The sequence below is a fragment of the Fukomys damarensis genome, unplaced genomic scaffold (genome assembly GCF_012274545.1).
Source record: "Fukomys damarensis isolate Sample0158 unplaced genomic scaffold, DMR_v1.0_HiC HiC_scaffold_24, whole genome shotgun sequence".
NCBI lineage: Eukaryota > Metazoa > Chordata > Mammalia > Rodentia > Bathyergidae > Fukomys > Fukomys damarensis.
The window spans coordinates 3,962,678-3,974,775 of record NW_022900936.1 but is presented as its reverse complement, the minus strand read 5'-3'; the positions used below and the strand labels follow the sequence as shown (position 1 = coordinate 3,974,775).

The following is a 12,098-nucleotide window of genomic DNA, read 5'->3' as shown; positions in this document are numbered from 1 at the left end:
GTCACGTGGGGATTTGTCGAATAAGTGATGATACATTTGCGTTGTGAAATCATGTTCTATGAGAAACAATAGACTTGGAGAATGTTCACTTTACTGTTAGAGTTAAAAACAAATTTTTTAAAGCAGTAACACAGAGTGATCCCATTTTTAAAAACATCTTGGGAGCGCACACTCCAAGACAATGACAACTGTCTTTTAGCTAATTTTCTTAGTTTCGCTTCTTCATGTCTTCTACGTTTTCTGTAATGCATACACATTACTTTTTGCCCTGCTTTCCTCCGTCCTGCCCCTCTGTCTCCCAACCCCCCGCTTTCTTTACGGTTCTGGGGATTAAACTCTGGGCCTTCCCATGAGCTACATCTCTAGCCCATTTAAAAATTATTTTTTAAATTTTTGAGATGGAGGGAGGAAGAGGAGGGGAAAGGGCTGTAAAAATAAGAAAGACGTGTTATGTCCAATGAACCCATGTACCAAGGAATGCAGTTATTATGTACTACAAACATGAACTAATACAAATAAAAAAAGTGAAAAAGAAATCATTTCCTTACAAAAAAATTAAATAAAAATTTGAGACAGGGTCTTGCTAAATTGCCCAAGCTGAGCTTGAACCCATGATCCTCCTGCCTCAGCCTCCCAGAGTGCTGGGATTACAGGTGTGTGCTACTTAGGTCCGGCTAAATAGATTCTAATTGCTTTTTCTTTTTGGTACCAGGGATCGAACTCGAGACCTTGCACTTGCAAGGCAGGCAGTGGCATCACTGAGCTAAATCTCCGGCCCTAGATAGTAATTTCATAAAAGAACAAAAATGAATCCATCCAAGCTCCCCTCTCAGGCCCTCAGCATGTGTCCACACAAACCTGTCTCGCTGCCCGCGGCCTGGCTGTGGCCTGAGGGCTGCTCACCCTTGTTGTGGAAGTGGAGGCGCTCAGTGCCCTCGTGGTCTCTGGTTCTGCACCTGCCAGCTCCTGAATGAGTCACCCTGTGCCACCTCCTCCTGGCACTGACAGCTGGATGGGGCCTGCCTGACTCACGGGATGACCTGACGGCCCTGCACAGACTGTTCTGACCCATGCCACAGTGACACAGGCCATGGTTCCACACCCCTGTCACCAAGTGACCTTCTGGAATTCACACCTGCCCAAGCTAAGGCAGCAATTAAGGGACGGCATGGGCTAAGTCCTGTGCCAGGGAAAGGCCTCTCTCTCCATGGACTCCTTGACCTCTGCATGGCTGGGGCTTCTGGTCTACCCCCGGGCCCACACACAGCAAGCTCTCTACATGGTCTCCAATCACCTCCCTGGTGCTGTCCTTCTTCAGCCTCTAAATGCCAACGCTGCCAGATAAGTGGGTGCCCAAGACAACCCAGGGCTCTGCAGCTTTCTAGGACCTGGCCAGAAGAGAATGAGCTGGGCATGGCAGCACACACACACCTATGATCCCTGCACTTGGGAAGCTGAGGCAGGAGGATCGCCAGGAGTTTAAGGTCAGACTGGGCTATGGAGGAGTGAGTTCAAAGCCACCCTGGAGTACACAGTAAGTCTAAAAAAAAGCCTCCAAATAAACAAAAGACGGAGAAGAGGAGAAAGACATTTTGTTGAGTCCCTTGAAGCTGTGAGGTGACAATGTGCTAGCCAGGAAATGTTTCCAGAGCCTTGCTGCCCGGGGTGAGGAGCTAAGTTTCAGGCAGGAGGGGCCGGGCAGGTGTGGGAAAGGATCACAGGAGGCTTCCAGCTGCTCTGATGAGCTCAGCAAGGTGTAGATCACTTATGAAACCTTCGGAGAAAGCAGTGTGCCTCGAAAACTTCAGAGTTAATGATGTCAACACAGAGCTTAATTTAGAGCAGAGCAAACATTCTCCCCCCGAGCCTACACAGCCAGTACCAACACACATAGGCTCCTGGGCCGCTCGGAGTCCCCTGGCACACTGGGTGGAACCGGGCCATCCAGAGTGTGAGCCCAGAGGGCCAGGTGGGAATCGCTATCCCAGAGCGGCCTTGGGGCTCTGAAACTCAGCACGCTGCTGAACCATTCATGGACTACAGAGGCAGTCCCAGGGAGGCAAAAAAGAGCTGCGGAGCTCAATGAAAATGTGGACAATGCTGACACAGCCCCAGGCCACCAGGAATGGAAGGTGACCAACTCCTGGGCCTGTCACCTGATACTCAAAGCACCCCGATCCATCGATGGATCGGCATCTGCGACAAACAGGAACTTCAAAGCAGCTTTTGCTAACACTCGTGACTCTTTGGACTGATGGCCCAATGCGTAACTGAAAATAAAATGAAGTTTGACCTTTGTTTTGTAAAACTGGGTCAAACTCTTCTCAGTGCCACACATACACGTTAATCATTTGGGGAGTGTGGGGCCAAAAGCTGGGGACACCTGGTTTATCAGCCCTAACTTCCTGCCTGTCTCAGCCCTGGAAGAAGTCAGGGACGTCTGATTATCAGTCTTGTACACAGTTTTTTTTTCCTCCTTTTTCTTTCTTTCTTTCTTTTTGTACCAGGGATCGAGCTTGGGACCTTGTGCTTGAGAGGCAGGCAGGGGAACCACTGAGCTACATCCCTGGCCCGGATTATCAGTCTTTACAATGTGCAGTTCCAGACTCCTCCTGGGTCAACACAGAAATCTCCAGCCACTGCCTAGACCTGTAACGACTCAGAATCCAGAAAAGCAGAGACCCTCAGAGCGAAACCACCCGAGAGAGGCTCATTTCGTGGGAACAGAGCTTCCGTTCCCTCAGCCATGAAGCTCCCTCAGAGCTGCGGAACCAGGACTGAGGAAATGATCAGCCAGACCCTGGCCTGTGTCAGCTGTGGTAGGATCAAAACTACTGCGAAGGTTTAAATAAAAACGTGTTACAGTACAAAACACACTGCCATGAATCTCATCAAAATACCCCCCTGCCTTTCAGCACACTTATCCCGGAGTCCCTGCCACTTCCTGCAGCAGCTCTGCAGGCCTCTTTCCTGAGGGTCTTTACAAGCTGTGATCAGAAATACAGTGACCGCTGCCGCTGAGCACCATCCAGCAGAAAGGCAGTTCGTAAAGACGCGACTTATGTCCTCAGCCACCTTATTCTCCAGCTCTGGCACTGTGCGACTTCTCACTCTTCCCAAAATCAAAATGACCATGGAAGAGAATGCCTTGAATCCACTCAGGAGATCGAGGCAGCCAAGACAGCGCAGCTAAAGACACTCAGGAAAGAGGGCTCCAGAGCTGCTGCAGGAAGGGGCCAGGACGATGGCGCTACTCACCACATTTGATCACATCCCGTCCTCCTCAGAAGCTGCCCCTGCTTCTGCGGTGGCCCAGACCAAAGCCCTGCACCAGCCCGCAGCCCTATCCCTTGCTGTTAACTTTCCTTCCAGGGAAGCAGCATGATCTTCATCAGAGCTGGGCTCCCCTCCCTTTCTCTTAATTTTAAGTGAAGTTTTGTCCTGCAAATTCGTGCTATAGTTTTAATTTCCATTGTCACTAAAGCAAGGGCCCAGGACAGTGGAGACAAGGCTGCACATCAGAATTTTGGTGAGGGATTGTTAAAGCCATGTGGAGCAGGAATAGCACAAATGCCTACAGTGGAAAAGCCTTGTTCAGTAGTTAGATCCGAGCTGGGCGTGGTGGCGCATGCCTGTAATTCCAGCACTTGGGAGGCTGAGGCAGGAGGATCGCTGAGTTTGAGGCCAGCCTGGGCTACATAGTGAGACCCTATCTCAAAAAACTATATTAATAATAATAATGACAATAATATGATGCAAAATGAACCATGGCTATAAAATAGAAAACATTTAGGAAAAAAACCACAGAAGAAATTCATCAGAATATATCGTGTGAGGCAGGAAGTTCCTAGACACCAAACACTAAAGCCAGAAAAGGAAAAGCAGATAATCTGGACTTCATCAAAGTCAACATTTTTGCTCTAAGAAAGAGCCTATAAAGAGGATAAAAACACAAGCAACGGTCCGGGAGAAAAACAAGCAACACATCTCATGGAGACTTAAATATAGATGATGTCAACAGCTTAAAACTCAGCGGCAGAAAACAAGACAACCTGATTCTGGTAGGGCAGGAGAGGGGCAGGAGCATCTGTGGGTGGGAAACCAGTGCCAGCAGCCTTCAGGACACGCAATCACCGCACACTTTCAAAACGGTACCATAAAAATGGTGGGGCCGGGCAGTTAGCTCGGTGGTACCGCCTCCTGCCTCATAAGCACAAGGTCCTGAGTTAAAAAAAAAATGGTGACCAGCTGAGCCTGTGGTGGTGCATGCCTGTAATCGCAGCCCTCAGGAGGCTGAGGCAGGAGGATTGCTTTGAGTTTGAGGCCAACCTGGGCTACATAGCAAGACCCTGTCTCAGAAACAGAACAAAAAACTAAAACCAAACAAATAAAAAGGTGACAACACCCGATGATGGTGGTGAGGGTGGGAATACCTGGGCCCCTCCCTAAGTGCTGGTGGGAAATAGAAAAGTGTGGACCCACTGCAGGAGTCTGACAGCATCTTTAAAAAGCTGAATGTGCAACTGCCACGTGACTTGGCTATCACACTTCCGGGCTGAGAGATGGGTTTTCCTTCACAGGAGAGTGTGCACATGATTTGCAATTTCCCAGGATGGAAAGAAGCCAGCTGCGCCTCCAGGGTAATGGAGACACAGACTGAGGTCCACCTGGCCCACGGACACTCACTTGCAACCACACAGGCCTCGGGCAGCTGCTGCAGAGCAGCCAGGGTGGTGGCAGAGCCTGTGCAGGGTGAAGGCAGCCCCCGAAGCTCCCACCTCAGGCGGCCAGGGCAGGGTTGGAAGTGGATGGACCTGGGTGGCCACAGAAGGGAAGGGCAGGAGGGGCCCTGTGTCCCTGTGCTGTGACCCAGGCGCAGATGCTTTGGCTGGCTCTACATTTGATCTTTTTTTTGGTACAGGGCATCAAACTCGAGACCTTGAGCTTGCAAGGCAGGCAGGGCACCGCTGAGCTGAATCCCCCACCCTCTACATTTGTTCTTACAGGTGCATGGGGACCTATGGACAATGAGAAAGTCACAAAGTTTGCCTTTGGACCTTTTGTTTGCTTTGTTTTTTGAGACAGGGTCTCTCTATTCAGGCCAGGATGGCTTCAAACTCATGCTGATCCTCCTGCCTCAGCCTCCTGAGTGCTGGTATTATAGGCCTGCGGCACCAGATGTGGCTGCCTCTGGACTTCTGAGGTAGGACCCTGCCAGTGCATAGCATTTCTATGCTTATTTTCCAGCATGAGGCGTGCTCATCAGCCCGGTGCCACCAGGGTAGATGTCTGTATTCTGGTCTGTGTTTTAGGGACACCTTGGCTCATGTCATCCACACCCCTGGTGACAGCGTGTCTGTTGTCCTCACAAAGGACTCAGAAACCAACCCAGTGGGAACTCCTCGGCCCAGGCGGTGGCAGTTCACTAAATGTGCAATGTACACAAAAGTTTCACTGGACTGGTTCATTAGAGACGCCCACATCTTCATGCTTTGCTAAGACAGAGGAGCAAATAAACAGCGCATGAGCACACGCAAGAGCAGCCCTGCAAGGAGCTGGAACTCCTGTGGCTGCCGGCACATCCTCCCAGGGGAGATCGGCACTCACGGTGGATGTGTACAACACTCCGGGCAGTGCCACAGCCTCCTGTCACCCAGTCACCCAGGGGCGGGCACAGCTGCTGTCCCTCATCCCGGTCCTGCATGCACCCCTGCCTTGTGTGTCACAGTCTGTCTTACTTACTTCTCTTGTTGTGGAGGCAAAATATCTGACACCCAGTCAAAGGAGGGAAGGTTCATTGGGCTCAGTAAGGGGAACCTGGCCCCTCAGCAGAGGTTCAGTCCATAGTCGGCTGCTCCAAGGCAGAGTGGCATCGCAGAGGAAAAACAGTTCATGGTGGGCAGAAGGCAGCAGGCACAAGGCAGAAGGCAGCAACAATTGACAAGCGACAAGAGCAGCCCTCTTTCTGTTTCTCATCTTTCATCTGGGCTACTGGCTAGCAGAGAGGGGCATCAGTAATCCCACCCAGAACCATGCCGAACCAATCAGCAACTAATTTAGTAATCACACACCCTCAATCCCAGCATCACACACTTAACCCCAGCATCACATACCCCCTAGATCCAGCCACCTCTGCAAAGCCCCACCTATAACCACATGAGGCTTTGGGGACATCAAGACATAGCCAGGACATGGTCTTTGGGGGTGACAGGCCAGGGCTGAGGCCCAGTTCCACCTACAATGTCTCAGCAGCGTCCACAGGGGGCGGGAGACCTCAGATCTGGGGAGTAGTTTTCAACTGCAAACATTAGTCCTGACCACGCCCTGTAAGCAAAACCTGCTGTGACCAGTGGCACCTATTTCTAAATGCTGCATGGCATGCTCTGAATTTAAAAATTAAAGTGTATTAGCTTTGAAAATGTCATAGTAGCTGCAGAGAAACCCAGCAATGGTAAGGACGCTGGAACTCACAGAGGGGCATGTGGGGGGCGGGGCTGCGGTTCGTCTGGACCTGGAGGTTTTGACCAAAGGGGAAAGAGGAGAGGGAAAGTCAGCCTGCACACATGCTGCCCCATGCACAGGGACCGGATGGGAGCAGCTGGTGCCCTGCAAAGGAAGCTGCCCCGGGCAGTGGGAGGCACCACGGGGGCAGCATCTGAGTCTGGCTTTGAGGATGGGGCCACAGCCATCCTGCATGAGGGGTGACCACCTGCCTGTTCTCAGGGGCCTCAGCAGGGCATCCCCAAACCCTGGCCGCCCTGGGCAGGGGCTCCTGGACACCACTTGGGGCCCCCCAGCCATGGGGCTCACCCCGCTCTTGCGGTGCCCACAGGCTGTGGCCTGACTTCACCAGGGCTACCAGGGTGGTTGGGGAAACTGGGCCCCTCACCCATTTCTTCCAGGAAGTGTTTCCCATTCTGACAAAGCCCAGGGTGACAGCGCAGAAGGACAAGAAGGTTCGGCGCCGAGCTGGCCTGTCAGAGTAGGGATGCCACGTGCATGTGTCTGTCCCTCACACAGCTGAGTGGGCCTGGACAGGTGGGAGCGAGCACAGCTCTGGTGGCACGCCTGATTTATCAGAGCCCACACACCCACCCGGTGCCTCCTGGCAGCTGGTAACCATCGTATAACCACCAGGCTCAGCTCCAGGGGCTCTGAGACCACCAGGCATGCCCTGCAGCACAGCCACCCTGCTCACCTTGAGCTCAGGCATCCTCCAGGGAGCATGCACAGCAGAGCTCCTCAGAGAACTGTTGAGACCAGACCAAGATTGAGAGGAAAACTCTGCAGTACCTCAGAAGGAGAGACACGGCTTTTAGTCTTTTGCTTTTCTTTTTCAATAAGAGAAATGAACCCGGGCCTTTGCACTGAGCTACAGCCCCCGGCCCTTCTTAAATTTTGCATTTTGAGACAGGGTCTCATTAAACTGCTAAATTGCCCAGGCTGGGCTTAAACTTGAGATCCTCCTGCCTCAGCCTCCCCCAGGGCTGGGATGACAGGTGTGCACCACCACACCCATTTTTTTTTTTTTTGCATTAGGGTCATAACCCACATTATTGGCCCCAAAGAGAGAAACACTAGAGAAGCCCCAAGACAGCAGACGGGGGCATCCACTTGTGTGCTGTGCAGTCTCTAACCGCTAAGAACCCAGGGCCAGGGGGAAGGGCTGGTGGGGCCTGGTGTCCCCTGTCTTCCTGGGAACCGAGAGGGTGGACTCACCTCCCGGCCCTGCGCTCTCAGCCGGCAGCTGTCCTGGAACCAGCAGGGTAGGACTGTAATGGGAGGGAGAAGTCCCAGGCGGGGCAGTGTTTATGGGTCATAAACCAGGCGCCCAGGCAGGCAGGCTGCTTCCTCCTCAGCAGGACCACCATAAAGTTACTGGCTGAGCTCTGCTTCTTAAAGGCACAGGCCCTCATTCCGGCCCCGACAGCACCCACCCTAAGTTCTCCAGCAGCTGCAAAATGCAGAACTCAAACTCAGCACAGCTCCACCGGCCCCTGTGACATCTGCAGAGCGAGCGCCTTGCCGACACAGGGCCTCAGGACCTCGGGGACTTTGGGGATGGCCCTGGGCTGGGTTTTTCTCCCTTTGACTCTTAGGGAGCAGATTTCACCCTCAAAGGTGGGTGTGACTCCTCCGGCACCGTCCCTCCTGAGGACCAGGGCTCAGGCAGCCCGCGGCAGGAGCATCTGGGACTGAGGTGCGAGGCTTACAGTGGCGCACAGTTCTGGGCTGTCCCTCACTCTGGGTGCTTCCCGCGTGGTTTGCACGTGCTCACTCGCTCACTCGTGGGCTGTACTGGCGGTGACGTGGGAGCGGGCCGAGGTCACCTCATGGGTCCTGCAGGGGAGGACACCGCAGCCCCTCCCTGCAGAGGGACCACATGCCTTTCCTTGTTGCACAGCAGCGCCTGCGGCCTGGTGTGGGAACCTGCTGCTGGCCGTGCACCTGGTGCTTGTCTCTTAGGGGATGGGACTCCGTGAGAGGTCAAACTCCATGAGCCAGGCTCTGACCTGGTGTCAAACAGCCCATACGACCGGTTCCAGGAGGTTCTGCCCGGCTACACTCTGAACCAAGTAACAGATGGGGGCAGTGCAAACGCTGGCATGTTAAAAAAAAAAAACTACTACAAACGCAGCCTCTTTTGCAATCCGAAGTTTTACTGCATCTGTGGACTTCAGCAGGTTGGATGCAGTTGAAAAGTGTACAGCAAGAGAAACTCAAAAATAGCCAACGGATCACGGCCATAACAAGACTGGAAGCCACACATGCCCGTCTCAAGAGGGTGAACAAAGGCACATCCACAGAGCAAAGTCCTGTGCTGCTGCAAAAGAATCCACAAAGCCAGGCTCAGAGGCACATGCAAGTAATCCTGCACTTGGGAGGCTGAGGCAGGAGCATGGCAAGTTCAAGGCTGGCCTGGACTACAGACAGACCCTGTGTCCGCACACAAAAAGAAAGAATGGGTGCCCTGGCAGTGTGGTCTGAACCTAAGCAGAAAACTGCAGCTTTATTGGGTTGAGGTGCCAGAGGACAAAGCAAAGGAGAGAAGTCCGCTTCTTCAGAGGAAGATAATGACCCCTGGAGTGTCCGCGGTGGCTTGCGAACCGCGCCGTGCACATGAAAACAGACACGCAGGGAGGTGGAGACACAACGAGAGGGGTAGACGCAGCTGGACGCAGAAGCTGGAGTGGCCCAGAGGCGACCCAGCAGATTGAGGCAAAACCTGTCCAAGGAACTCACCAGAAGGACGCTGGCAAGCGTAGGCGGACGGGGGTCTCACAGTGAAGTCTCCCGACAAGAACAAGGAAACATCAGAAATTAGAAAATATAATAACTGGATTAAAAAACCCACAGGGGTATGTACAGCAGTTTGGAATAAGCAGAGAAAATCTGGGAAGTGGAGGACAGACCAATAGAAATGACCCAATCTATGAGCAGAGAAGAGATGAAAACAAACAGCCAGGCTGGGGGTGTAGATCAGTGGAGACACCGCCTGCCTCGCAAGTGCAAGGTCCCGAGTTCGATCCCTGGTATCAGGAAAAACAAAACAAAACAAATAGTCTGAACAAAAACAAAACAAAACATCCAGAGCCACAGCCACCAAAGAAATAACAGCAAACGCTGCCACACACATGTAAGTACAGTTTCAAAAGGAGGGGCATAACCTACATTTCAAAAGATAACAGTTGGAAAATTTTACAGATTTGGCAAAAACAAATTTAGAGTATGAACCCCTCCCCCCTTTTTTTTGGTACCAGGGATCAAACTTGGGCCCTTGTGCTTGCGAGGCAGGTGGAACCACTGAACCAAATTCCCGGCCCTAGTATGAACCCTTCATGAACATCAAGAAGGATAAATACAAAGGAAACCAGGCCTTGGTATGCTATAGTCAAAGAGCAGAAACCCAAAAATAAACAGGGGTTTAAAAAAAAACCCTTGAAAAAGACATAACCTGTACGGTAATGATGATAAAATAAAAGCTGACTTCTCACCAGAAGCAGATGGGATCCAGAAAAAAAAAAAAAAAATCATCAACAACTTAAACTTCTCAAAGAAAGAAAAAAAACCCAACGCTGCAAAAATCGGATTCTACACCTTGCAAAACAGACCTTCAAGAGGAAAGCAAAATAAACACATTCCGATAAGCAAAAGCGGAAGAGAACCAGTCCCTAGCAGACCTGCACCTCGAGAAATGGTAAAAGAAAAATGAAATTCTCCAGGCTGAAGCGAATGTACAACAGCTGGAAGCCGGGATACATGGAAAGAAACAACAACCTCAGAAATGAAAGAATACAGGTAAATACTTAAACAATCATCTTTATGTTTTTCGTAATTTCTTCAAGAGACAACTGGCTGTTTGAAAAGAAAATTATGTAATTTTATTATGGGTTTAAAATATGTGCAGATATAAAGTGTGTGGCAGCCACAGCTCAAAGGTTGTGGGAGAGACGATTAAGCAGGATTATGCCACAGCGTTAACCCTAAGTAAACTGTGGAAAGTGAAGACCGACTTAAAAAGCGCCCAGCCGATACGAACAGGCACCGCAGTGAGAGCAGCCGGCCGGGTGTGGGGCACATGGGTGTGAGCTCAGCACTGGAGAGGCTGAGGCAGGAGGGTCAAGGCTGGCCTGGTCTGCATAGCGAGGGCCTGTCTCAAAATATGTATATACCAATGGCAAATACACACACAAAAGGACGCCCCTCATTGTAAGGCACACAGGAATCGCAGGCGAAGTTAACGAGAGTCTGTGATTACCTTTTGGAACGGCGGAATCCCGAACAGGACGACGGGAGCAGACCTTCCTCCCAGCAACAGTGGGAGCAACAAAGCCTGCGGCCAAGAGGAGCCGCTAATCAGCGCTTCACAGAACGGAACACGGCCTCGCCGTGCCCTCGGGTGCAGCAGTGACCCCAAGGTCCCTCCCCAGAGCCGAGGTCCACGTCCACACCGCACCGGCACACAGCTCCCAGCCGCTTTGTTCGTAATCCCCCACACGGGGCTGGCCTGCAGAAAAACCAACCGGGAGGCAGCCGGGCCATGGAGATGCGGAAAAGCCACAAAAGAGCCAGAAGCCTGTAATCCCAGCACTCTGGAGGCTGAGGCAGGAGGGTGGCAAGTTCGAGGCAGTCTGGGCGACTTAGTGAGAGCCGGTCTCAAAAAGCAAAATAAAAAAGACTGGGGATGCAGCTCAGTGCAAAGGTCCTGGGTTCACTTGCCAGTCCTGGGTGGGGGGAGAACCAGAAGTGAAGAATGCTGAAGTCTGAAAAGGCTGCTTTCCGCATGATTCTAACCACGTGACGTTCTGGAGCCTCAGATTCTGGGGACAGGAACACGACATCACACATCTGTCAGACCCAGCGCTTGTAAGGCAAAGAGGGAACTCTGAACTCTGGTTGACAAGGACAAGTCAGCATGCTACTCAGACAGGGGTCAGGGAGGGGAGGACACAGGCTGAGGGTCTCGTGGGAGGGACTATGTGGGAACACTGTATTTTATCACTCAATTTTGCTGAACCTTTTATTTTATTTTATTTATTTTTAAGAGAAGGTCTCACAATGTAGAGTTCAGACTGCCCTTAAATTCACTATATAGCCAAGGCTGGTCTTGAACTCTTAGAGATCCTCCTGTCTCAGCCCCCTGAGTGCTGAGTGTGTGTCTGTGTCTGGCCCACAATTCTGCTCTAATCTTAAAAATAAAATCTGTAGAAAAAATGTTAAATATATATTGTAATCCTTAGAATAAGTAACAAACAGTGCTAAAAGGCATAACTGAGGAGTCAAGTGAAGGAATAAAATGGAACACAACAATTTCTTTAATGAATACACAAGAGAAAGCATAAAAGGAGGAATCAGGAAAACACAAAATGAATAAACGACAAACAACCGTGTCAGACCTAATCCTGCACCACTATGCTAAAGACGTTAAACGGAAACGAACACAGGAAAAATAACATCAAAGGGACACGAAATATTTCAGGAACCGGAGAGCACTAGGAGGCCTCCACAACCCCGACAGCATGGCACAACGTGAGAAAACACCGCCAGGAATCGGTTCACAAACCCAAATCCCAGCGCGGACACCGACACCCTTAACA

At 51.4% G+C, this 12,098-nt stretch overlaps 1 protein-coding gene across 1 annotated transcript in view; it reads right to left on the bottom strand.

Annotated features, from left to right (window-relative positions):
- The window catches only part of Pde9a (phosphodiesterase 9A), a 65,557-nt gene that overhangs the window by 21,938 nt on the left and 31,521 nt on the right, over window positions 1-12,098 (bottom strand). The gene's annotated exons all lie outside the window — the stretch shown is intronic.